General features: G+C 34.0%; 1 protein-coding gene across 27 annotated transcripts in view; it reads left to right on the top strand.

Annotated features, from left to right (window-relative positions):
* ZBTB20 (zinc finger and BTB domain containing 20) overlaps positions 1-13,502 on the top strand; it is a 750,813-nt gene that overhangs the window by 287,006 nt on the left and 450,305 nt on the right. For 26 of the 27 annotated variants that reach the window (XR_005383338.1, XR_005383339.1, XM_038582898.1 and 23 more), the window contains one exon: positions 11,204-11,277. The gene's annotated coding sequence lies outside the window, so the exon portion shown is untranslated. Of the gene's footprint in view, positions 1-11,203; positions 11,457-13,502 lie in introns of those variants that run through there. The other variant, XR_005383340.1, reaches the window with a different exon arrangement.

Raw genomic sequence — 13,502 nt, 5'->3', positions numbered from 1 at the left:
ACAACTGGGAGATGGAGACTCCAATTTCTTCTTTGCTATAGCGTGGATATTGCCTAATTCTCATACTACAAGGTGAGGGAATTTTATCACATACTCCATCACCAAACTTTCTTGTGTCCTTAAGCAATTTGTGTGATGTTCCATGCTTTATTTTATGGATTAGATGTCTTGTTTGCCAAATAGAAGTAGTAATATTTACTGTTACAGGTTCCTGGGTTAAAGGTGAATTATTATGACATTTTTTTGTGTGAGATAAAGTCTGGTGAATACTTTGATTTCTTTGACACTTTGTAAATGTGAAGGATTAATGTTGATCCAAAAACATCAGTAAGATATTCAAAGTTAATGCATCCTACATTCTGAATTTTTACAGCACAAAGTTTGCTGATTTCCCCATTCCTTTCAGTCTCTATGAAGAAAAAAAAAAGTTTTGAAAATCCTGGAAGCAGATACTACATGTTTATCTCATTTTATGTGATGAGTGATTTTGTAAATCTATTCATAATTTAAATGCTCTAGGAGAATCTATTCTCAAGGGAATTTTATTGTGGATCATTATGTAAAGCAAAAATCATTTTTAGAGTGCATATTACTCCCTATTTCAACATGGGAACTTTCTGATTTGTAAGAGTTAGTTAAGTGCCCAGAGAAGCATATCCCTTTAGTATGTTCCTGAGGAAATATAGCCACAAAACTGTGAGGGAATAAGTTGCAAAATACTACCTTGATTCATTTAAGTATTTGGACCTCTTTAGGGAGATTCCTTAGCTACTATTTGGTATAAGATTAAGTCTAGATGACATGTTCTCCACAATTGCTTGGAATGGGTTTATTCTAGCTCAGTCCAGCTCCAATTTTTTTAGCAACTCATTATGAACCATGAAATGCTAGCTCTTCTCATTGTGTGGTTTCTGTCAGCATTGTAAGGTCATGCAGAATTCTTTATCTCCTGTGAGGGAAGTATTGTACCCTCAGACTCGCCTTCCATCCATGTCCTAGTCCTCTTGATTGGCAGAAATTCCTAATCTCTAGAACTCTTAGACTTTTTTAGAGATGTAGTGGAACAGGCAGTTGAGGATTTCCTATTTACATGTAACCATCATGGAAACATTCATTCAATGGCACTTGGACTTCCCCACCCACCCATATACACACCCCTGTAGCTGGGCCTCCAAATCTTGTATTACATGAAATAGAATTAGGCAATAGTTATTTGCTGAAGAAATATCATAAGTTTTTTATACTCATTATATAAAAAGAGTTCATAAATTATATCACCCAAACTAGATACTTCTGAGAGTAAAAGGAGCCATATTAAGAATTATGGTAAGACAACAGGGATAAATAAGGTCTGGTATTTTAGCCAGACTACATCCACCACTTACCCCTTCCCAAACTCCATTGGCACAATAGATCTTTTGTGGCAGGCTAAGCCATGAAAACTCACAACTTTCTGCTGAAAGGGGCTGACTCAATGGAGCAGAACATGAAAAATCACATGCCCCTAGGTGTCACAAACAGCAGCAGTCTCAGTGGTAAACAAATAGGGAGGATAAACATTACAGCTAGCCTGAAGTTGCAATTCAGGTTGGGGCAGGCAATAGACTGGTAAATTGCCAGAAGTGTAACAAGGAAAATTGGAAAAGGAGGCTACTGTAGTAGGCATTAATAAGCACATATCCCTGGTGGTTTGAAGTCTACACATATTCTAGGAATATGTGGCCAGAGAGGGTCCAAGATATCCACATACCCAAGGCTGACCCTAAGACCTTCTGCAAAGAGGAGATATGAGCGATCTCAGTACAAAGTAAGAACGAAGGAAGACATGTTAAATGCCTGAACATTGAATGCATTTCCAACCCATACACATATGTCAGCAAAAGATGTTAGTTTATTGCCCTCAGAGTCTTTGAATCCAACTCCAGACCAATCATTAGATGTGAACTGCAAACTGTGCTGACATAGGGGCAAGGCTTAGCTAAAAAAATGAAAATAGGAATTATAAAAACTGACCATAGACATCAGCAGCTGCACAACATGAGGGAGATAGACCCCACAGAATTAGATTGGTAAATCACTAAACAAATAAATAACAATAACAACAACAATCTTCTGGAGGGAAAATTCCAAAGCCAGAGTTGCTATAATATATTGTATAAAATGTCAACTTGCAAGAAAGAAATCATAACACATATAAAGAAACAGGAGTGTAACCAATACCCAGTTATGAAAGCAGTCAGTAGAAACTGTCCCTAGGTTGGAGGAGGGAGAGCAGATATCAAATTTAGCAAAGATTTGAAAGCAACTGTTATAAATATATTCAAATAACTAAAGGAAACTATGTTAAGTAATTAAAATGTTAATATAATTACTTTTAAAATAAAGAATATCAATATAAAGAGAGAACTTTTTTTTAAAGAAACAAAAATTCTGGATTTTACAAGCTCAGTAACTAAAATTAAGAATATTCTAAGGGACTCAACAATAGATCTGAGATGGCAGAAGAAAGAATCCGTGAACTTCAAGATAAATCAGTAGAAATTATCTAATCTGAAAAACATGAAAAAAAGGAAGAAAATAAACAGAGCTTCAGAAACCTGAGATACCATCTAGCATACTAACACATGTGTAACAGAAGAAGAAAGAAGAAGATAAAGGACAGAAAATGATATTTGAAGTAATAATGGCCCCAAACTTGCCAAATGTGACAAATAGCATTAATCTACACATCTAAGAAGTTCAACAAACTCCAAGTGTGAAAAATGCAAAAGGATCCATATATTGACACATACTAGTCAAACTTTGAAAGCCAAAGAAAAAGAGAAATTCTTGAAAGCACTAAAAGAAGAAAAGACTCATTCAATATAGGAAACAACACTCTGATTAACAACTGACTCCTCATCAGAAACAATTAAAACTAAAGGCAAAGGAACAACACACTCAAAGTGCTGAAGGAAAAAAGATTTTTAAAGTAACCATCAAGAATTTTATACTCAGCAAAACTGTTCTTCAAAAATAAAGATAAAAGAAAGATATTCCAAGATAAACAAAGACTGAGGCAAATTGTTGCTAATAGACCTTGTAAGAAATACTAAAGGAAATCGTTTAGATTGAAAAGAAATGGCAGCAGTAACTAAAATCTACATGAAGCAATACATTGCATTATAATATTAAGTCGATAAATATAAATATGGCATAAATATATAACAAAATGCAATTGAAGAAAAAGGAAGAAAATTATAAAGGTTAGGCCAGAAATCAGTGAAATAAAAAACAATAAAATGGTAGGGAAAAATCAGTGAAAACAAGAGTTGATTCTTTGCAAAGACCAATAAAATTGACAGACATGTAGTTAGAATGACTACGGAAAAAGTAGAGAAGATAATAGATTACTGAACTCAGGAATAAAAGATGAACACCACTACCAACTCCATAGAAATTAAAAAGATTAAAAGGTAAAATTATGAACAAATATATTCCTAAGACAGCTTTGGTGAAATTATCTAGCTGCTGGAAATGTACAAATTACTGAAACCAATTCAAAAAGAAATAGAAAATCTGAATAGATGTATAATAGCAAAGAGATGAAATTATGAATTAAGTCATCTCACAAAGAAAATCTGTATGAAGATATCTTCACTGCATCCTATCCATTATTTAAAGAGAAACAATACCAATATTTCACAAACTTTTTCAGAAAATAGAAGGAAGAGGAACTTTTTTTAGTTCATTTTATGACAATAATATTATGCTGAGACCAAAGCCTAATAACCATGTCATAAGAAACCATTAGCCCTCATGAATATAGACACCAAAGTCCTCAACAAAATATTCCCAATTCAAATACAGCAATTTGTAAATGTACTGTACACCCTGCCCAAGTAGGGTTTATCCTAAGGATGCAAGTTTGGTTGAACATTCAGTAATTAATAAATTAATTGATTGATTGATTAATGTAATATATCATATTAATAGAATAGAGGATAGAACCCTGTGACTATTGCAATACACAAATGTATTTGAGAAAATCCACCATCCATGACAAACACTTTCAATAAACTAGGACTAGAAGAGAACTTTTGTAACCTGACAAAGGGCACCTATGCAAAATCTACAACTAACATCACACTTAATGATGAAAGACTAACTGGTTTAACCCTAAGAACAAGGAGGGTTGTCAGATCTCACTTCTTCTATTCAACATTGTACTAGGGTTTCTGGAAAGAAAGTTGTCAGATCTCACCTCTTCTATTCAACATTGTACTAGGGTTTCTGGAAAGAAAAGAAAAAAAAAAAGAAAAAAGAAAAGAAAAGAAGAAAAGAAAAGAAAAGAAAAGAGGAAAGGAAAGGAAAGGAAAAGAAAAGAGAAAAAAAGAAAAGACAAATAAAAGAAAAAAAGACAAAATACCACCCGCAGTCACCCCGCTCCTAACGATCCAATCCTACCCCCTACCTCAACCTCCCAACCCACGAAATCAACCTACCGCCCTCCCTCCTCCTCCATCCCGCCTCGAACCTATCCCGTCCCCACTCCTCCCTCCCTCCGCTCCCGAAAGAAAGAAAGACCCCCTAAAGAAAAGAAGAAAGAAAGGAGGGGGAAAACAAACATAACAGAAAGGAAAGAAACCAAAGGAATCCAGATTAGAAAGTAAAAAGTTAACACTTTTTATTTGCAGAAAATGAATTTTGTAGAAAAGCTTAAGGACTACCTTCATGCACACAAATAAATGAGCTCACCATGTTTACAAATTATATTTTATTTTGTAATTATATAGAATTATATATTATAGTATAAAATATATATTATTTTATAATTATACAAAAATCAATTGTATTTCTATATACTACCAGTAAGCAATGAAATTTTTTAAAGTAATTCTATTCACAATAGCATCAGAAAGAATAAAGGCATTTTTGTAGAAATTGACAAGCTGATCCTAAAATTTATATGAAAATGCAAAGAACCCAGAACAGTGAAAATAATTCTGAAAAGGAAAACAAAGTTAGATGACCTATGCTCATGGTTTTAAAACTTACTATAAAAATGATAGTAAGGAAGAGTATAGTACTGACACATAAATCAATGGAATGTAGTTGTAAATTCAGAAAATTAGCCTTTATATTTTTGGTGAGTTGATTTTGACAAAGGTGCTGAAGCAATTTGTTGGGGACAGGAATACTTTCGTTGTTGTTGTTTTAAATGAATAGTGTTAGAACAATTGGTGCTAGGACTATATGAAATATAAATGAATATCCATGGTGCTAGAACTATATGAAAAAAAGGCTTTATATCTTTACCTCACATCATACACAAAGATTAATTCAAAATGGATCATGGACCTAAATGTGAGAGCTAAAACTATATAACTTCTATAAGGAAACAGGAGAAAATCTTCATGACCTTGAGATAGACAGGGTTCTTAAATACGGCACCAAAACATGACACAAAAAATTAAAAACTTGATAATTTGGAGTTCAATAAAATTAAGAACTTTAATACTTCAAAAGATATCACTAATGAAATGAAAGAGTGGGAGAAAAATTTTTAGATTTTATGTATTTTTAGAGAGGGAACATGAGCAGGGGGAGGGGCAGAGGGAGAGGAAGAGGGAGAGAAGCAGATTCTCCACTGAGCAGAAAGCCCAATGTGGGGCTCGATGGGTCATTTAACCCACTATACCACCCAGACACCCCTTCAAGATTTATTATTTGCAAATATGTATCTGATCTTTGTCCTCATAATATATAAAGAATTCTTCAATAATAAAAAGATAAGCAACCCCATTAAAAATTGGGCAGCATGTTTGAATAAATATTTCACCAAAGATGATATAAGATTCATGAATAAGAATATGAGAAGATGCTCAATATCATTAATCCTTAGAAAAAAAGTATATTAAAACCACAGAGATGCTGCTTTATGCTAGCTAAATGCAGTAATAATAGGCATGCAATAACAAGTATTAGTGAAGATGCTAAGAAATTGGAACCCTCATAGCTAGTTGAAATTTAAAATGCTACAGCCAAAAAAAGAAATAAATAAAAATAAAATGATATAGCCACTTTAGAAAATGGCTTAGCAGTTCTTAAAAGTTAAAATAAACTCCATTCAGTGTGAAGTCTGCTTGGGATTCTCTCCCTCTCTGCCCCCAACCTCTCTAAAAATAAATAAATAAATAAATAAATAAATAAATAAATAAATAAATAAATAAATCTTTTAAAAAATATATTCTTAAAAAGTTAAAATAAACTTACCTTTATGACCCAGAAATTTCACTTCTAGCTATCTACTCAAGAGAAATGCAAACGTGTGTTCCCACATAGACTTCTATATATGTCAATGTTCAGAGCAGAATTTTTCATAATAATCAAAAACTAAAAACGATCTACATGTTCACCAACTGATGAATGGGTAAACAAAATGTGGCACATCCACACAATGGAATACTATTTGTCAATAAAAGGGAACAGGCTATTGCTACATACCACAACATCGATGAATCTGGAAAACATTATGATAAGCCATATGCATAATGATAGATATTGTATGATTGCAAATATATGAAATGTCCAGACAAGGTAAATGTTTAGTGACGGAAAGTGGATTAGTTATTGTTTGGGGCTGGGGGTAAGAATGGGTTGATTAAGGACATGAAAGGTCATTCTGGAGTGACAAAAAATGTTCTAAAACTGAGCTATGGTGATGACCACTCTAAATTTATTTAAAGTCCTTAAGCTGTACACTTAAAGGGTGAATTTTGTGTTGTGTAAATTATATCTCAAGATTGTTAAAAGTGAAATTATGTTAATTAAAACTAAGAAGAGAAGTGGCAGACACTCCCTTAACCAAATGACCAAGATTAACCTCCCCAGTGAGAAGTCATATGGATATCATGTACCTTCTGATATGTTACAAGAAGAGCTCTTCATTCATTTGCATTCTTCCCTAAAACTACAATCCCAGTCTAATCACGAGAAACATCAGACAAATCCAAGTTGTTATTTGGATTATTATTAAAAATATTTGGCTACTACTCTTTGAAACTATCAAGGTGATAAAAAAACAAGAAAAGACTGAGAAACTGTCACAGATCAGAGAAGAATTAGGAGAAATGGCGACTAAATGCAATGTGGTATCCTGGATTAGACCCTTGGAACAGAATAAAGATAGTAGTAGAAACACTGGTAACATCTGGATTAAGTATGTAATTAATAGTATTGTATCAATGTTAATTTCTTCTTTTAACAAATTTACCACGGTGATGTAAGATGTTAATGTTAAGTAGTGAAGAAAATGCAGGAATTCTCTGCACTATCTTTACAACTTTTCAATACGTGGGAAAATTTCCAAAATACAAAGTAATTTTAAGAAAAGGAATGGGGGATTTAAAAGTTAAAAGAGAATCATGATTTAAATGTAATATGTGGATCTTGTTTAGATCCTAATTCAAACTAGCCTGTTCAAAATGAACAAAAAACAAAAAACATTCAGAAGTCAATCATTTGACCTAAGATATTGGATAACATTAAACATTAAAGAATTGCTATTATTTTTGATGCAGGATGATAATATTATGATTTTCAGAAGCCATTCTTTTTTAGCACTACATACTAATGTATTTGTGAGTAGAATGACATATCTGGAATTGTCTTTAAAATGAGTTAGTCAAAGAAAAAGTGGATGAGTATAGACAATAAAAGGATGGCCGGTGGGTGATGAATATACTCATACCATATATGGTAGCTCATTTTACTATGCTCTCTACTCTTGCGAGTGTTTGAGATTTCCCATAATAAATTTTTGTTTAAAGGTAAGGAAAAAAGTCAATGAGAAATAATTAAAATATTATAATTTCCCTCTACACTGACCAGAGGCAGGGCTTCTCTTAAAAATCATCTAAGCAATGTCAGAATGAATACATTATAGAGAGGTGAGTGAACTCTCAAAAAACAATCTGAGCAAGATACAATCAATGCTGAATAGTTGGGAGAACATTAAGAAAAATGCCCGAATTAGCATGGACCTCCTAAAGTAGAGTACTTTGTTGTTCTTTTCTTGAAGACCTGGTGATACCTAAAACTCCTATGCATCTGAGGATTTTTTGAAAAGTACAGAGTGTGGTCAGAAGCAGCCCTGTGTTACTAGTCAGTGTTGCGATCTATAGTTCCTCACCCCCCTTCAGTTTTCTTCATCATCTGGGGCTTTGTTTTTTGGACTTGTGAGTTACAGGATAGGTTACTGTAATATAATGCATTTGCCACTTCTCTGGAAAGCCATTCAGAATCTCTAACTAGTGCAGAATGTACAACTCTTTTGCTAAAGGGTCTCTGCCAAGAGAAGCATTCTTCCGGGCTTTGTAATTTGCATTGATTACTGACTGAGCTGTTTCCCAGTGCATCACTGGGTGTTGACTGTAATCTATAAAGCCTTACATACTTTTGTCCTGATTAAAGAAGTCTGACACTGGTGGTCAATTTTAATAATGACCGAGATCGATCTGGGTGACTTTTAAAAATTTTAACAGATTTTGGGACCTGAAATGTCAAGAGTAAGTTATTCTTATTGATCACACATACTCTGGAAATCTACTATTTTAAAGGTGGGTACAGTGTACAGTACTGAAGTTCTTAAAAAAAAATCAGGAAGTTGAAAAGTAGATAGTATTGCCAAAAATGTTCTAGCCCTGACTTTGTGCTCCCTAATCTAATCCGACATGCCTTCAGAATATTTCACTTCCTTGATGACCATTTTTCCAGGTTCCATCCAAAACTTACCCCCACTACATGGTGACAGAGTTAATGATTATCTCATGAGGCAGATATGAATAGGAACAGTATTCATATCAGAGACAACTGGTCCCACTTCCAGGTCCATCTTTGGGCCAAGATATGTAGTCGCCAACAGTGAGTTGGCGACTGTATTTTTTGAGTCCTGGCGCAAAGTAAGATCCATCTGTTTTGCCCAGCCGTTTGCCTGAGTGCCACAAAATGGTCCTGTTATTAGTCTTATTTGTGGTCCTATTTGAGGTTAGGGGATAATATAAATAAACTTTAGTCCTCCTTGTGATGAATGTAGCATGGGAATTAAAAGTGGTGGTGTTGGTAGTGGTAAGTGATGTTGCGTCTCTATTTTCTCAATTGCTCTGTTTTCTTTGGATTGGGAAACAGACATTTAAGAATGAGTTTGTCATCTGGAAGGATAGTTGTGACCAAGTTTCCCTCAACAGGATACAAGATGTTATTTTTGAGCTTCATTACCCTCACCAAGGGGAAAAAAAAAGAGAGGGAAAAAATAAGGAAGAAAGTGAAAGTAAGGAAGAAACATGCAGAAAGAGAAGTGAAGAGAAAGGTCAAAGAGGATGAGGAATACGTGAAGGGAGGAGAAGAATGTAACATAGCAGACTACCTATTCATAGAAATTACTTTATTATTTTGAATTAATAGTTCAGTTAACTCAACATCTGGTGAATTGAGGAAAAGGAAATCTGACTGATTAAATTGAACTGCTAGTTGTCAGTTAAATAGTTTATATATAAATATGCAGCCTAGTTTCCATCACACTTTCTTGTATGAACTAGATGGTGAATCAGTTTTTCACTAACCATATTTGGGCGGTAAGTAGAACAATACCAATTGGTGATGCAGATTTATTTAGAGGTGGACAGTTTTTATATTTCTGAATTGTTTATCGGGGATTATTGTTATTCCATATAATTTCTAAGCATGAGTTATTTTTGTCAGTTTCTTTTATGAATGTTTTGTTGCCTTTTAAGGAAATATGTGCACTCCCCTCTCTCATTCAGTTGTCCCTGGTGACGCCTCCATAATTTCTGTCTTTACACTGGTGCATTTTTAGTCTAATTCAGGCATGTGAGAAGCAGGGGAAAAGTTTAGTTAGTCAATGTCAGTGATTTTTTTTTCTGATCCATTCATGGATGGATTTCGTGAATCTGAACCAGTTTGCATTTAAAAATCTATATATATCAAATAGACACAATACCTAAAATATTCCTCCATATACTTGAAGGGAAAAAAGAAAATAGAATTCATAAGTCAGAACAAGATGCATTTTCTAATAATAGATGCAATTTCAGGGGTGATTTATGATCATGCTCTCGTATGTGGAGATATTAAAATATTACCTTGCACTAATGTGAAGGTGGACATAAACACACCGCATTCAGTGCTACAAATATATATAAAAAATGTACTGCTGTGCTGTGAAGTAAAAGAAAGATAATTGTATTATTTTCATTTTACACTAAAAAAGCTATATTTTTCTAAATCCTGTAGTGTCAGTTATCTAAAGCTAAAAATAGGGATGACTTAATCTAGTCTGTTTTTTTTTAACTGTTATCTTATTTAGAGATGGTGTTGTATGAAGAAAGAAAGGATTGAAAAAATAGTGTGACATTTTAAGCCCAAATATTTATGACATAGTTGGAGATTTTAAAGCCTGGACTCTTAATTTGAAGATTAAAAATACATATTAAAAAATGTGGTTCAGTTATTTAAAACCAGGAGATCTGGTTCAAATCCTGATGGTCCTCTCTTGCTGCTTCACATAGCAGTGGCTGCATGTGATGGGATATATGTATATAGGATGGTATCCGGCATGCTAAGCCCACAGTAGATTGCAATGGGCATTTCGTATTGCTCAACATGTTCATTTACCTCTACTTCACCATCTGCCCCACCACCAATGCAGTCACTTGAAACTAGTAGATCTAACATTTTTTCCCCAAACCTATTTGAAGTCATAATTTCCCTTCAACATGTATATTCAGATAATAGATTTTCTTCTTTATTCTCTAAAATTAACATTTTATGTAATCTTTAGGCTGTGAAATTGTTGTTTAGGAGTTTTTTTTTTTAAAAAAATCAGATAGAATTTAGCTAAAATTCAGAGGCACTGAGTTTCTAGTCATATCATTATGAAGTTCTAAACAGGGAGGCATATTTTGTTTTTCAGAATTGCTTTTTTTTTTTCCTCTTTAGATCCTTTTCTTTTCATTAAAAAACTACTCTGGGAAGAGGTTTTTTTTTTTTTTTTTTTTTTTTTTTCTGTTAAGAAAAAAAAAAAAAGCCACGCTTGACTGATAATGCATTGCTTTGGATGGTGAAACATTATGAAAGTTTAATTTTTAATTAAATCTGAAATACCAATTATAACTGAAAGAGATTTTAACCTGTTTCTTTTCAGACTGCCTGAAGTTACATTTAGAGACTGAAATCACTGCACCTTAAAAACAAAAGATTGAGCTGCACTGCATTCCTGTAAGTGAAAGCTTCCTGTACCTTCTTCCTCTGTGATTTTGTGACCAACCCAAGAAAAGACAAAAACATTGGAAACAGAGTAGCCAGGCATGAGTAAAAATTTAAATATCCCTGAAGAAATATATGTTTAAATGATTTTCTTCTATAAAAAAAGAAAATTTTTTTGGGCTCAATATTCAGTATGTCTTTTTTATTCAACCTAAATTGTGAATCCTTTTTTTTTTTTTTTTTTTGCCTGGTTTGAATTGCATTAGAGAGGGTGTCACCCACTGTGCATCCACACAGTGCCTACACCCTGACAGGAGGGATGCTTACATTTCTGTTCAAGTTTCACTGAAGGTAATAGATTTCTTATGGAATCAAAGTAGATTCCTTTTTCCTTTGTGATGTCATTAGAAATTTTTAGCCTTTGTGTCAATGGAAATGGAGAGGAAAAAAGTTCATGATGACATCACAAGATTCTGTTGCCTTGAGGACTTTGGGCAAAACTAAGTAAAATGCATAATTCCCTTGTGTGCGTGTGTTCCCCATTCTGCTATGAAGCAGTCAAAATAGCACATCTTATGTCTTCCCGTGAGCTACAAGGCTGTCTCTCAGAGCCCCATTGTTCCATAAATGCATGTCAGAGTCTACCACAGTCTGGTCTACCCTTATTTAGCTGCTGTTTTGTCAATGTACTTGGAAGAACAATTAACACTTGGGATTTCAATGTCTGAATAACAGGCAGTGAATAGAACCCGAGCATATAAAAGATTCAGACGCCCAGGGTAAGAAAACAGAAGCTTATAGTTGGTGGGGGAAAAAAGAAAAGCATTTTAATGCTGCACTCAAAGGTTGTAAAATACTACAAGAAAAGTCAATCCTTTTTTTTAAATTTTAGATCAAAATGTATGTTTTGGTAATGAAATCCAGAAGGTTATGATGTCTTCCTAAGTTTTGCAGTTTAATGTGTTGCAAGGTCTTTCCTTAGAGAGTCTTAAAACATTTAAATAACATTTGTCTCCTTGAGTCCTTGTTGGAATGCTGGATGCAGGGTATGCTGCATCGTGGTTTTCAGAGTGCCACCGTGTCTGTCCCACAGAGTACGCTAAAGGTGATTCAGTGTCTTCCATTTTCACTTTGGTTCATGGACTCTTTCATTATTGGCTATAGGACTTGTGTGTTGACTGCAGATAGTACAGAAGTTGTTTAAATATCTCCACGTATGGTTTGAATTTCTGCTAGGTCCATTTTTTGGTGGGAGGAGAGAGATGATGCATGGACAGAGCAAGATCACCTCACCATCGGGGTATCTGGTGAATGAAAAGGGAGCTTGGGTGGATAGTTTATGCATGGTGCCCACTGAGCACAGTGCTTGGCTGGTATAAAGGAACAAATGATGCATATTATTTTTGTTATAACTACAACAGTTCAAACCCATAGACAGGAAGATCTCCAAAAGCTAGGTCTGTTTCATATTCATTTTTGTAATCTTCAGTGCTTGGCATAGTACTAGTAATGAAGTAACAGTTACTGTTATTAATACAATTAAAAATTTATTAATAGTCATAACTTCAGGATTTATTCTGTCAGAGAATATTTTCTGTGGAGAGTGGTTGAATAAAGTTTTTGACAGTCCATAAGACAATTTTAAAGGAATTTGGCAAAAGCAAACCAACTGTTCATTGTATTGCATTAGGCATCTGTCTATCAATATTTCTCCTCATTGACTTTACTCTTCTTTATCATCACCAAGATGGGGAAGACGCATTCATATCATATCCTTTTTTTCTATGAAATGGTCTCCAGCAGTTTTCTTTTTTCTCCAGCAGTTTTCCACCTAACTTGTGTGTCTTACATCCCATACATTGGAGTTGTCTCCAGAGATAAATCTACCTGACTCCAGGATGGCTTTTACCCTATTGGTCTAATTGCCATGCAGTGAATTGTGCTTCAAGAAAATAGGCACATGATACAATAGGTATCAGATTAACAAGGCAAGGATTTGGAACCAATTGACCCCATCTGACCCCTCTGACCCCTTTAATATTTAGCTTCATGGTGGTTTTTGTTTTTTTTGTGTGTTTTTTGTTTTTGTCTTTTAGGTTGGTTTTTTCTTTTTCTTTCTTTCTTTTCTTTTTTTTTTTTTTTTTTTTGGTGTTTTGTTTTTGTGTAAAATTCTCCACCCTCCCCCACCAATTTTAATTTATTTCCAAAGGAGTCCCCTCATTTTTATTAAATCAGCT

Source organism: Canis lupus, chromosome 33, assembly GCF_011100685.1.
Source record: "Canis lupus familiaris isolate Mischka breed German Shepherd chromosome 33, alternate assembly UU_Cfam_GSD_1.0, whole genome shotgun sequence".
NCBI classification, from domain to species: Eukaryota; Metazoa; Chordata; class Mammalia; order Carnivora; family Canidae; genus Canis; species Canis lupus.
This window is presented reverse-complemented; position numbering and strand designations above follow the sequence as displayed.